Raw genomic sequence first — 15,326 nt, 5'->3', positions numbered from 1 at the left:
AGATACAGAGCAAATGACAAAAATCTTCATGTGCCGAATAAATGAAGAGAGTAAGATATCTTCATAATTTCAGCCATTAAATTAGAGGCTCGGATTCCCAAAAATAACGCCGGAACGGAGCGTCGTTTAGGATTTATGAGCCACTCGCAGCAACGATTTCCTGTTTACTAAATCATAAAATGGATTTCTGTAATATTTGGTTTTAATGTGTTGAAATGCCCATCACGAGCGCCCTGATTATCTCCCTATAATGGCAGTCAGATACAATATAATGAAGCAATTTATGAAGCCTTGTGCGTTGTGACAGCAGAGAAATAATTATCCGCAGTATATGGAGAAACAACATCTCTAAAACTATGCTCCGAGTCCCCTACAATCTTGGTCGGGGGGGGTCATCAGTTGACCGCTGCAGCTAATCAGCAGCCAATGATTGGCATCGGCAGTCATGTTCCGTTGCGTTTGTGCTAGAAACAGTCTCTTCCAGCTTGAGCATAATGTGTGACTACTGGAGGTGAGAGGTAGTCTGAAGAAAAATACCAAAAAATGGTATAAAAAAAGAAAATAATAATTAAAAAAATAATAATGTGTGACTACAGAAGTCACCTCCTGTAATCTCTGGAAGAAGAATCTGAAAGACTGATGGCAGCACCGAAGAACATTGGCAATCAGGTAAATAACTTTTTTTTTAATTATTTTAAAACACCCATGGGTCCATTTAAAAATGATGAAAAACATGAACAACCCCTTTAAGAAACCAGTCAGTACCCCCTTATAACAGAAGGGCTTTCCAATAGTATTACTAAATCTTCTACCGGGCAATACACTGACCTTGATGATTTTTTTTTCTTTTTGACATAATTATTGAACATACCTGCCAAGTTCTGAACTGATGGCTATGATGGATCAGCACTCTGTTTTCTGCAGCAGAAGAATATGGCCGTCCTTTCACATCCTCATTTGTATTAACCTTCAGGACAAAGATACAGTGTCTTTATGGTTAGGGTCCACGCAGAATGGAGCTGCATGTGGCCTCCAGGTACATCTTTAATCACTCACCCTGGTCATAAAACTCCTGTAAAGTTTAATAAGAAAAGCCACATAAACCATTTATGAAAAATCAGTTTCTGCATCTAAACTCCTATTAAAGTGAATGTGGGCAGGGCTGCAATTACAAAAATGGCCACAACACAGTAATTGGAGCTGTGATGTTCTGGGATTGTTTACTGTGTAAGTCTGGCCGCAGCGGGAGCGGATCATTAGAGGTGCTGTATGTTTTACATTTTCTTTTATGTGAGTGTCTTTATCAGTAATATAGGCTGGGTGTGAGATCTGTGTTTATCCTGGTTACTGCTAACTTCATAAAGTCATAGTGTTAACAGGTACGCGGGTGCAACAGCGCAGAGAATGAGGAGATGGTATTTAAACCAACATCTATTTATTGATTAACACAATATCGGGGGGGCATACGACACAATATCAGGGGTGAAAATGAAGCAAAATATGTTACAAAGAAAATACAGCAATTTGGATAAACAAGATATTATTACAATGCTGCTTACGCAATATTGTGGTATTACAATTAAACAGCTGTTTTTGTCAGTAATGTCTTAGTACTAATACTCGCCTCTCCTCGTTCCCCGCTGCTTCAGTCACCTCAGCATCTTATTACTCTCTGCACAGAGTGCGTGCTGTAGTGGCATCATCACACAGGGTCAAAAGAAACTGGGGAGACTGGAGCAGCGAGGAACGAGGAGAGTATTTGGAACAGTTTAAGGTGCGAACCCGATGCTAGCGCTTGCATCGGGCCCCCTGACTCACAGGCCCCATAGCATGCCGGTGTCCCTGATGGTGAGTGGGTCCCCCGTCTGTCCAGGGCTCTGGTACTTGCCTGCGTGTGCTGAGTGGTGATGCTGGCCCTTTCTACACTAGAAATGACGGCTCACACGAATGTCCCTTTGCTGCAGCCTGGTCGTCTCTCTGTCAGCTCTGACCCTGCTCACTCGGCTTGGATCTTCCAGCTCCAGCGTTTTACCTACAGTTCTGGTCACCCGTCTCCAGTCTCCTGGTTCCTCAATCAGATCTGGTCTCTTGGCTCTTTCACTCGGATCTGGTCTCTCGGTTTCTTCACTCGGATCTGGTCTCTCGGTTCCTTCACTCGGATCTGGTCTCTCGGCTCTTTCACTCGGATCTGGTCTCTAGGTACCTTCACTCGGATCTAGTCTCTCGGTTCCTTCACTCTGCTCTGGTCTCTCGGCTCTTTCACTCAGATCTGGTCTCTCGGTTCCTTCACTCGGATCTGGTCTCTCGGTTCCTTCACTCGGATCTGGTCTCTCGGTTCCTTCACTCGGATCTGGTCTCTCGGTTCCTTCACTCGGATCTGGTCTCTCGGTTCCTTCACTCGGATCTGGTCTCTCGGTTCCTTCACTCGGATCTGGTCTCTCGGTTCCTTCACTCGGATCTGGTCTCTCGGTTCCTTCACTCGGACCTGGTCTCTCAGTTCCTTCACTTGGACCTGGTCTCTCAGTTCCTTCACTCGGACCTGGTCTCTCAGCTCCTTCACTTGGATCTGGTCTCTCAGCTCCTTCACTCGGCTTTGGTCTCTCGGCTTCTTCACTCGAATCTGGTCTCTTGGTTCCTTCATTCGGATCTGGTCTCTCGGTTCCTTTTGCTCAGACCTAGTCACTCGCAATGGCAGCTATAAGCCAACTCTGTTTTACCTGTCTGTCCTGCTATATTTACTGCACCACAGCTGTCACCTGACCTTGTGTCTCCTCCAATCAGAAACCATGTATTTTGTTTTGAAGTTCCTGCTGATGCAGCTCTTGCTACCTTCTCTTGTCCTTTGATACTTAACCGGTTGATGGTGGTGCCGGCTTGCAAACACCTCGTTAGGCCTCACACTGTGGGAATCTCTCATCTGTCCACTTTCTTACAATAGCACAGCTTCTATCTTGCACTAAGTTCCTCTTCAAGGGCTTTCCTCCTTATATATAGCCTGTTTCCCTGCAAGTCTGTATACAATTTTTTCTTCCTTCCTGCTGTTTTCTCTAAGGGCACACTAAGACAAGCATATTTCATGGATAAGTCCAATGCGAGAAAAAAAAATCGTATTGCACTCGGACAGTGCAGATCTGTATTATTTTTATCAGCTGTATTCAGCATGAGAGAAAATTTGCAGCATTCTGCGATTTCATCCCGAAATCTGATGGATCTCAGAAAAAAAACGGAGCCATAAGGACCATCAGAGTGGCATCCAACTTTTACAGATATATTGCAATTCTATAGCATAGGAAACTGTAAATGGTCCTGTGAAAGTGGAGCGAGCGGGTCCGGCGATACTTAAATGGGATGTGTCATGGCAGTAATGACCCGGTCCATGGTCCTGGACGTCCAATAAAATATGAAAATGGGGAATAGAGTTTATGGGATAAGTGTTCGTGATGCCACCTTTGGTACTCGGCCAGGGATGGCCGACGCTGCTTAATGGGGTCCACTGGGGCTGATGGTATTGCAGCAGAGATGGTATAACTCACCACAGGTAGAGCTTAGTCTCCAGGGCTCCTGATGCAGTTGGTAAGGGATCATAGATGGTGGAGTGCAGGAAATAATTGGAGGACACAGGATTTGCAGTCTCTTTACCTTTTACTGGTGAAATTGCAGTCCAGGGCACAGGATACAGGTGATCTTTGAAATCCGGGCAGCCTGGAAGTGGTTCAGAATCCCCCTGGCCAGGTGGGGTTGGAAGCCTTCCTTTCTGTGCTGAATTTTGGGTTCTTGATGCATTAGCTTTCCTCAAGTCCCTCTGTCCCTTAGGTGGAACTCTACCTGCTTGGCAGGCAGCTCGAGCCTTTTTACAGGTGTCCCGGGCTCTAATCTGTTGCTGTGCCTTCGGGTGTCAGTTGTGGCTAGAAAACCTGCAATCTCATGCCCTCCGTTTTCTGCTGTGGGGCATACAGTTCCCACAGACCCTCGGACCCCGGCTTCCGGCTTCTTGCGCTCAATCCTGGGAGTGAGCTCAATCACAGCTTCACTCCCAGTTTCTCTCTCCTTTGCTTCCTCTCCCTTCACTGACTCACACAGACTGATCTCTAACTCCTCTTCCATACCAGAACTTATAGGGAAGCTATCATGAAACCGGGTCTAGAAGTCCCCCTTCTGGCCAGGAGTCAGGAAAGTGTTGTATGCCAGTGTTACCTGCTAAGGGGCCTCCTTCTCGCTAACCAGGCATGGCATCATCCTCATCAGGAGGCAGGCAAAACCACTGTGGCAACCAGATTCCTGGGGTGTCACAAAAGATGAATAGCTGCTGAATAAAATAACGAATTGGATACAAGCATCACACGGATGACAAGTGAAGAAAATAAATCGTCCCAATCTCCTGGATGATAATTAGATCAATTTTTATATGCTAGTGTGAGGGAACTCTAACACTGAGAAAAGAGAAAGGGCATCAACTGGAGCAGCAGAAAGATCTCTGATGGGTTTTCATCAATTTTGCATATCACTCATCCAGATAAAGGCCTTAGAAACACTCTGCGGCAGCAAAATGGTGGGCAACTGTTGATGAAGACTATTTAGAACGTTTTTCCTAATTTTGCTTTTAGTAAACCAATAAACAGCAGCAAAAAATTCTGCAAACTACCCTGCTTCATTAGGATTTCCAGGTTGCAAAACATTAGTAAAAACTGCAAAAGTAGTCATAAAAATATATGATAAAAATGATATAATTTATATTATCCAACAACATAACACACACCGCACCACATGTCTAATGTTGGATATTCTCTGCTCTTTTACAAAACTTGAGACGTGTTCACATGGGAATAAAGTATTTCTATAAACAGATGGTGAAAACCCTATTCTGACGACCACCTTCTCTGTCATTAAAATGTATAGGAATCTCCCTTCTGCCAGCGCTCATGTTCTGTCCATAGACTGGATAGGATATGATGTGAAGAAACATTTAGGCTGAGCCAGGATTTCATCAATTAGATTGACACTGGAAAAGATAAAGTTACGCTTTTGTGCAGACGGTATCTTCACTTGTCTACCCATTTCCCATGGTGAGTGATGTCCTACCGTCTACATGTGTGACACAAATTGGTTTAGTAAAGTATCTGCTAAGAAGCTTCACCTGATCTCTGGAGGCTTTGAGGTGTCAAGTCATAGACTCTCTCCTTGTGCCCCTGGGCTACGCTATCTGCCCTGGGTTTTCCCAGCAGCTCTTAAGAACCTGCTTCCTGACCATTTCCTTTTCGGGAGACACTTAAGGTCTGGGAAACTATATGACCCCCTCCGTGTCACTGTCACAGATACTGAGCTCTCACACAAATGATCTTGTTCTTAACATCGAGTGATATTGCTGCTGTGGGAGGTCGCGCTAAAAGCAATAGACGAAGTACAAACAACCTGAGACTGATACCTCTGTTATGGCAGCGCTCCGATATCATTCGTTACATGTACTGCGCTGCTTCCGAAACGGACTGCAGATGGGTCACCTACCTTGGACCTGTAAGATAATAATATATACTATCATTATTCCATCATACACTATAAATAAAGTATGTAAAATGCCCAAAAGTAAAATAAAATGAGCTAAAATGTTAATAAACTATACAAATTCTCTCTTCAGAGAGGAAGAGGACTTGAACTTGAGTGCCACCAATTTGAAGCAGCAATCCTAAAAATCAATATCCACCCTTTAACGAGCCTTACCAGTCACTTAGGTTAAAAGCAAAACCAGAAATTCTATTTGCAGACACGTGTAGTGGGGTGCTTGCCCTTCATCAGTGCAAAGCAAGAAGTATAATTTGGCTGGATGAAAATAGCCTGTGATGGGGAGCCTAGGGAAATGTGACATGCCTGACATACCGATGTGAGGAGCCTTGTTAACGAACAAATAAACTAATAAATTTATAAATAAAATAATATAATTTATAAACTTCTACTAACCTTCACAGTATTTTTCTGAGTCAACCCGCCTGATCTAATAGTATGGGTGTCACGAATAGGCTGTAAACCAGACACTGTGCATTACCTGTGTGTGACCAGCGCCCTATAAAAGCCCCTTTTGCGCAATATTATACTAAGCCATCCCCCCTCCATGAGTTGGAAGGTTGTCATCAGTATTTTACACCTGTATTGCCACCATCTTTATCAAAAGGATTTGCTGCATTATGGGAGTGCACTAGTTCAAATACCTGGACAGGTAAGCACTGCAGTCCCTTTATACTGTATTAATAGTTGATGAGCTATCCTAAGGGCAGGTCATCATGTAGTCTACAGACATACCCTTTAGGCCGGCGTCACACTACCGTGTTTTACGGACGTATGAGAGGTGCAGAAAATACGGATTGCACACGGTACAATGATTCTCTATGCCCCAGCTCCTATCTGCCGTATTTTACTGATCCGTATTATACGGTCTTCTACGGCCGTAGAAAATCGCAGCATGCTGCGTTTGTCACCGTATTGCGCAAAAAATCGCCAATTAAAGTCAATTGGGGCAAGAAAAATACGGATCACACATGGACCAGCAGTGTGACTTGCGAGAAATACGCAGCGGTGTTAGACAGAAAAGCCGGCAATTCAGTGCGGTGTACAGTAAAATCACACTGACAGGTTAGAATAGAATAGGTAGAATAAATGTCTACACATAGTATAGGGGTATATATATATATATATATTTATATATATATATATATCAGTGAGACACACACATATATATATATATATATATATACAGTATATATTAATATTTCATACAGCGCTAGATCGCTTTAAAGCCAGTAATTCAATTACCGGCTTTTGCTTTCTCCTTCACAAACCCGACAAGATATGAGACCTGGTTTACATACAGTAAACCATCTCATATCCCTTCTTTTATTACATATTCCTCTTTAGTAATGTAAGAAGCGTCTTGATGTAAAATTTGGTGGCTCTTTCAGATGACAAGGGTCTTCAGGTGGATTAAGAGTATAATAAAATATTACAACAGCCTGTGTATTTATTTCATTAAAATACTTTTTAATAATGTGTGTGTTTTATTAACCATTTCGTACTATTGGAATAATAATGGATAGGTGTCATAATTGACACACAGTATGACGAGGTGAGGGCCTTGCAACCGCCACAGTGCCCCGCCTGGCCGTCAGATTCCTCGCCTCTGCTCTTACCGGTGCCCGGCCTGGAGGGTCCTGGGAGGGGCTCCTGCGCCTGCAGGGGGCACGAGGCCCAGAATCCGGCAACAACCGCTTGGGGGGCCGCGACCGCCGAGCTTGTCGCTCCAGAGGTGGTCTGCTGGCGAGGTCCCACCGCCGCCGTCTATGAGATGGGCCACCTGGGCTTCCAGCCAGCCGGGAGGGCGCGCCGCTGCAGCAGCCCGCAGGCTCTCCAGGACGGCGTCCAGGCTGGTCATCCTGCTTCTCAGAGAGGTGAGCTTGAACTGACCGGCCCCCGCCCCCTGACCCCTCTCTACCCCCCCATCACTAGCCCCCCCATGTAATTAGCCTATTCCGCCCACCCCCTCCTCTCCAACCCATTGTCACGATGGCCTTCGCTTAGGCCGTGGGGGGAGGGGACAGCTCGCTCTGGCCTGTCCTATCCAAAAACTGGTGTAAATACCTACATTGTTGTATCTACCAGCAAAGGTCTGGTTTTATGATGAACTGTATGTGCTGCATGGAAATAACATCTTTAGACCTAAGGCTACTTTCACACTTGCATCATTTGGCGTACGTCGCAATGCGTCGGTTTGGTGAAAAACGGATCCTGCAAATGTGCCTGCAGGATGCGTTTTTTCTCCATAGACTTGTATTACCGACGCATTGCGACATATGGCCACACATCGCATCCGTCGTGTCACGGATGCGTCGTGTTTTGGCGGCCGCGACGCACAAAAAAAGTTCAATGTAAAGTTTTTTTGTATCAGTATTTGCTGATGAAAACGAGGAGAGTCTTAAAACCACCAAACAGGTGTCAATCTTTCAATTAGTTTTTTGGATACATACACACATTGCGGATTAGCCTGTGGATCCGCAGCGGATTTGGCTCTGTGGATTCGCAGCAGTTTTTCATCCAGTTTACAGTACCACGTAAACCTATGGAAAACAAAATCCGCAGTGCACATGTTGCGGAAAATACAAAGCGGAAACACTGCATTGTATTTTCCGCAGCATGTCAATTCTTTGAGCGGATTACACCTGTTCCATAATAGGAATCTGCAGGTGTAAAAAAAAATTTTTCAAAAACGGTGTGGAAAAATCCACACACGAATCCGCAACGTGGGCACATACCCGGGCTGTGGCGGCACCGGCTTTACCACTTTGACATTTTTCATTTTCTTTGGGGCTTGATTGGAAATTGTCTGCAAGTTGTGCATAATGCAAACCCCCAGCTTGAAGCTCATTAGATGGCTGAGAGCCAATCTTGTTCCCTCTCCTGAGCAAGCAGCACTCATGAGCCAGTTCCCATCTGGGACACTCCTATATACAGGAATTACCAAACATGGAGGTCTCCTCTCCAGACTACTCTAAAGTGCAGAAAGTGCCCAAGCCTTGGAAATCGTCATCAGTGTATGATGTATCCGACCATCCAGAGCCAAATGGGAATGGCTCTGGAAATTTGCCAAATGGCAATGTCGACAACCAAGTTGAAGCCTTGGATCTTTCTACTAAATTGGGAATGGCAAAGAAGCCCTGTTTGCCTAATCTAAGCCACAATGATCGGATTCAAACAAGAAGACCACATTACTCCTTCTTGGCTTTAATAGCCATGGCTCTTCAGAGCACACCCAAGAAGAAGCTGACCCTCTGCCAGATCTACAGCTATGTGGTCAACAAATTCCCCTTCTATCGGAGGGATCAGGGCGGCTGGCAGAACTGCATAAGACACACCTTGTCTGTCAACGACTGCTTTAAGAAGGTGGACAGGGACGCCTGTAATCCGGGTGAGCGGTCCCTTTTTTTTTTTTTTTTTTTTTTTTTTTTTTAAGAAGCCTCAACATCTATTATCTGTAATTTGGGATTGAGAGTGGCGTTCATCATTTTGCAACTCTTTGAAATCTTGCCATTTTTTTTTTGTGCAACTGTACTCCAGTTTCTAGTGGAGTATAAGACTTGTAAAAAAAAAAAAATTATTTTTGCAGACTAACATTTTAAAAACCTATTGAAAACATCAACTTAAAAAATAAAACTTTTGAATTGTGGCCATGGTGCATTTTGGAAAAATGCCACATACCGTATTTAAGTTTTTAAAGGTTTTCATTATATATTAGAAAACTCCAAACTCATCAGTTTAATGACTAATTTTAATTTAAATTCTGCTTGCTGTTAGTGAATGAGAAGATTCCATGTTTTTAATTTAAAACCTGTGTTATAAAAAGTCCCTTTTGGGCCACATTCACAAATTCAGTATTTGGTCAGTATTTTGCATCAGTATTTGTAAGCCTCAACCAGGAGTGGGTGAAAAAATGTAGAAGTGGTGACGTGTTTCTATTATGTTTTTTCCTCTCATTTGAAAGCCAAAATCAGGAGTGGAACAAATACTGATGTAAAATACTGAATGTGTGAACGTGGCCTTAAACGATGACAATACAGCTCCAAGCATGTCGTAACAAACCCTGGAACTGTGGTGTCCTGCCATATGTTGTGCTTTGGCAAGGCAGCAGATGTAAGTAGACACGACCTCCGCAGTCCTATAGAACCATCTGATCTGGAAGCAAGCATGGTTGGGATACCCCCTTTAACTCACAAACACTCTTAGGTCTCATTCAGACTTTGATGTTTTTTCACACACGCCCCACCCCCCCCCCCAAAAAAAAAAAAGTTACTGATGTCCTCATTTTGTTTGATTAGTTTTTCATGTATGTCTACATAAACTCCAAAGCTTCTCCTATCCTTTCTGATGTTAATCATGGACCGTGCACCGATGTCATCCATGTGCTGTATTTGTTTTTTCACAGAAGCACCGACTTGTACTTACTTTTTTTTTTCATCCATGCTGCCCAAAAAAATACAGGTGTCCTTGAGTTTTGGATTAACACACACAACCTGAAAATACAAAGACATGTGAATATTCCATAGACTATAATGGGTACGTGTTGTAGCTGCGAAAATCGCAGAGCAAGTAGGAGCAATACAGACGCCTGAATGAGGCTAGGCCAGACGGACTCCTGAAAGGGTGTTTTTTTTTTTTTTTTGTTGTTGTTTTTTTTTTTTCCCTTCCCTTAGAGAACTTATTGCCAATTCACAGGATAGATGATACATGACTGATCACTAGACCATGGTAGGGGGATCCGGACCTGATCTCCAGTAATCACTGTGGGACCCAATTGGTAGTCACTTACTGATACCGGAGGTGACGCATTTTTGGATAAGAAGCTTTTTAATGTCAGCAAAAATCTCCGTCCCCACTATCACTTATTTACAGCGTTGTAGATCTCATAAATCATATGACTGGATTAATTGGCATTGTGACATTTTTATTCTTGTCCCACATACATTATACTATACAAGGGTTTTATATTTTAAAATCTATTTTTTTTTTCATATTTAAAATGTTTGATAATTTTTGGAGGGTGGAACGGGAGATAATTGATAGAAATTTATTGTTTTGTTCCTTGTCACTTCTGTTTCCACAGGGAGAGGGTGTTACTGGACGTTTGATTCAAGCTGCGTTAAGATGCTAAGTAACGGAAAACTTAAAGGGCATCGGAAAAGGCACAATGAGAGTAAAACCTCTAACAAGCTGGATAGCACCCAGAATCTGAAGTCGCTGTGGTCTAACATCCTTGCGGGATCTCCAATGAGTAAAATGAAGTCTTCGCCACCTCCAGCTTTGGACATGAGCCCTTGTCTTGCCAACTGTCCATCTGCCATAGATGTAGTGAAGAGTAATGAGGTGTCCACTTAGCTCATGGAGGACGTCTCACCCTCCAAAACCAATTACAGCAAACTCTTACCTTACTCTATTACCAATCTACTGCCCAAACCAACCTACCTCAAGCCTTGGCATTACCCAACAAATGAGTAGATTGTGCTCTTCTTTTGTCATCCCTCAACATGCAAACCACATGCTTTTATAAGTGGAAATCGGTAGAGTGATGAGGACAATAGTGTTAAGCAAACATGCTCGGATAAGGTGCCATCTGAACATGCTCATGTTCTAACCGAGTCTCTTCGGTGTGCTTGAAAAATAAGTTTGAATCCCTGCAAATGTCGAGCCGCAGAGACTCAAACATCTATTTTTCGAGCACTCCGAAGACACTGTTAGCACCAGAGCATCCTCTGACAGGACCTGATCTGAGCACGCTTACTCATCACTAGATTTTAATTTCATAAACCTCCTGGTTCCCAGTTTTTACTTTTTAATGTACTTTTATTTAATCAATCGACCCGACCATGAACTGGTAAATTGCCACTTGCCTCAATTTTACTTGGCATCGGGAACGGCCATTAAAAAGTAAATACTGGTTTGGAAGCTGCTCTCTTCTGGACATTACATTAGGGGGTAGTTGTCTCATCGATGGACATATTTGATGGTTTTCATGACCGTGCATTAATGGTCCAACTGGCATAAGCTTGTCATGTAGGGTCAACAAGTGTCCATGTTTTGATTTGTAGTGGTTGCTAGACTGGGGGCTCAAATTAACAAAACGGCATGTAGACATCATACTTACTGCTTAAATATGGCTCCTTTTAAAAATCCTAATTGACCGTTGGTTATTCCAACCCAAGACAATCTGTGAGCACAGACAGACCCCGACATGGACAGTTAGTCACCACTCTGCTCTCATGGTATTTTTGCAAAAATTTTAACTAGAGCATGTTGCAGATTTTTATATAGTTTTTAGTTAACTGTGGTAAGAAAATTTATTTTTATGATCTGTATCCATTGTTTGCATTTTATAGAAGTTAAAAGTAGAATTTTAATGGATTGGTGTTGTGCTTAATTGAAAGTGATATGTTCACTTTTTCCTCCCTCCACTTTCTCAACTTTCTAGCAAACATTGAGCCTGTACTTCCAAGTTGTGGGAATCTGCCATTCAGAGATAGATTCCAAAACCCACCACAGCCCCTGTTGCAGTCACAATTTTGACCAAATGGTAACGTCCTTAGAGCAGTCACTGCTTGGTAAAGCATGTGGCAGATCTGGGCAGATGCAACAATGGGGTCTCATGGCATTTGACAGTGAGAGAGGCTGTGGAAGGTTGTGGGATTCAAATACCTGGAAGTTTGGGCCTGATAATTTTTTTTTTTTTTCCTGGAAAGCTAGGCCCTTTAGGGGAACATTAGTGTTCTGCACGCCTTATTAATTTGCCAGATCTCATCCATCTGAAGCTTAAATAACAATTCAGGGTTGTTCAAAAATAGTCTCTCCTACTGGACCAGTTCCGCTCTGTTGCTGCTGGTGTCCCTTTTTGGGTTGGTCTTCTAGTGGAGGGATGGGCATTGCATGACTGACAGCAGAGCGGAGCCTGTCCTGCTTTGTAGTTTTGTTTTTTTTCTGAGCCATCCTTGGGCCCATTAAAGGGACACTGTCACCTGAATTTGGAGGGAACAATCTTCAGCCATGGAGGCGGGGTTTTGGGGTTTTTGATTCACCCTTTCCTTACCCGCTGGCTGCATGCTGGCTGCAATATTGGATTGAAGTTCATTCTCTGTCCTCCATAGTACATGCCTGCGCAAGGCAAGTTAAAATTAATAAAAACACTTGAACAAGAAGATTGTCCATGTGACTGATGTCTCCAAATCGCACTGTGCCTGTCTTGATGATCCACCTGTGGCTGGTGGTCATAGGAGGCTGATTTTTCCTACATACAGCAATAATGTGGTATTGATATACATGGCACAAGTGATCGGATGATTGCAGGTTCAAATCCCTTAAAGGGGACTAACAAGTACAGTGAAAAAGTTTTTAAAACTAAGAAGAAAAAAACAGTTCAAATCAGCCCCACGTTATATAATGAAAAATACATAGTTGAATATTTTCCTGTGGTGTTTTTCCTTTTTTTTATTTTTTTATGCATTTTCCCTCTTTTTTTTATGCATTTTTGGTACAGACTTGAAGTAGCAGTTTTAATGCTTTTATAGTACAGAATAGCTATAATTCTACACTTTAAAATGTAATGGCGTTTTTAACACTTTTTTTTTTTTCAGGTTCCATAAGCTTATAGAGGAAAAAAAACTGCACAGTTTAGGGCATAGTGGGCGGAGTACTAGCAAAGTCACATTAACTTTTCTTGGACAGTTGTGTTTATGGTTTTTTTGTTTTTTTTCCCCCCAGAAACTCTGCTGTTTTTAACTAAGTGAATTGGACGTGATTTCATGAAAATGCACTGTGCATATAAGCATTTTACTGATCGGTGTGGTTTTGGAGCATTATTTCCTCTATTGGGGAGGGGCCTGAACATTTTTTTTTTTTTTTTGGAAAGATCATAAAAAAACAAACATGGCTTTAAGGCTGCCGTCACACTATCAGTATTTGGTCAGTATTTTACATCAGTATTTGTAAGCCAAAACCAGGAGTGGGTGATAAATGTAGAAGTGGTGCATATGTTTCTATTATACTTTTCCTCTATTTGTTCAACTCCTGGTTTTGGCTACAAATACTGATGTAAAATACTGACCAAATACTGCTAGTGTGACGGCAGCCTAAATCTGCACCAAATAAGGGGGAGAATACATAAAATGCAATAACCAGAGAAGATCGGTTAAGAAATCTGGGGCAAACACCTGGGGAAAACAAAAAGCATGATAGTGAAATGGTTGTGGCAAATAGAACTAAAGAACAAAAAATGCAATAAATCCACAAAGTGCATTGTCTTTAATCCAGAAGTCTTAGTTATTTGTCTTAATAATGGCTCTTTAAATTGCACAGTGTTCTCCACAACAATTAAAAAAAAGTTCATCTGGTTTTGTATCCATTAATTCAAAAGGAAAGTCAGTCCTCTCATAGGACTTCATCACTGGTCTCCTCCTCATGCCATGAGCCTTAAATTGGTGCCCACTGTCCGGTGGTATGAAGAATTAAAAATGGAGATGCATACTTTTTTATTTATTTTTTTGTTATGGATCAAACTAGCCAATATAAGTTTATCGCTTTGTGAAAATTGCAGAGACCACCCATATTTAAAAATGGAGACCAGGATCAGTGCTGTCTTCTGTTTCCACTTCTGTCTTCCGCGGTGTCTTCTAGATTGCTTCAATGAACATTTATTTATAAATAAGAGATTAAAACATTGGTTTAAACAACGCGTTTCGGCTGCTTACAGCCTTCATCAAGTTCTTTTTTAATAAGAGCGACCAGTCTTATGGCTGCTTCGGATATCTGCACAAATCAGTCTGAACAAGCACCTACATCCTCCTTGCCAGAGATGTTCCTACAGTCAAGGATTGGTGTAACATTTCTAGAGTAAGGAACGCCGCCACCTTTAATAAATTTGTTGGGTGCTACGTCATCCCATCCTGGTCCAGATCCTCCCGTTCTCTACACATTTTGGCAGAACTGCTGGAAACTGTCGCAAAAAAACACCAAATCGCAAACATTTTGCCACGTTCGAAGATATTTTATGGCAAAAGTCCGGCATAAGCAGCATGAGGAATCGGGGCCGGTTTTTGGTGGTAATTTTCTGCATGTAAAATCTGCAGTATTTTATAGGATAAGCATCTTTGTGAAAAATTGACTTTTTCAAAAGAAATCTGCAGCATGACAATTTATATCATAGAAATGTACCTTTGGGCTGTGCCCACTACGCAGTGTTTGACTCTGAATTTTTGGTGCATCAAAAAAAAAGCTGCATCATACAGATCCAGAAAAGTGGATGGGATTTATAGACATCTCATGCCCAATGTGCTGCTTATTTTTTTTTTTTTCAAACTCCACATAAACTGAACTGCAGTGTAGGGTTCAAATTTTTTCCATAGACTTGCAGTAGATAGAGAAAATCTGCAGGTATAACATGCATTGAGTAATAGGCTATGTTCACGTGTTTTTCGAGTCTTTGAGATTTCAGAAATCTCATGCACACACACCTTTTTTCTGACTGTTTTGTCAAATAGCTTGTGTTTTTGCAAAATGAAGCATGTCACTTATTTCGGCGTTTTTGCAGCATTTTTCACCCATTGAAAGCAATGAGTAAGTGCAAAAAAACGCAGGCATCGGGTTTTGCCGCATTTTTGGTGCCAAAACCTGTTGAAGTTGAATCATATTTTTTTATTAACTTTTTCAGCATGCACAAGAGACAAATGTACCCTGACAAAAACAGAGTAAAAAATGCATCAAAAACGCAGCAAAAAAAGTGACGAAAACCTGCTCTTTCTCTGCAA

This window comes from Ranitomeya imitator, chromosome 2 (genome assembly GCF_032444005.1).
Source record: "Ranitomeya imitator isolate aRanImi1 chromosome 2, aRanImi1.pri, whole genome shotgun sequence".
Lineage (NCBI taxonomy): Eukaryota > Metazoa > Chordata > Amphibia > Anura > Dendrobatidae > Ranitomeya > Ranitomeya imitator.
Note: the sequence above shows the minus strand (reverse complement) of the source record.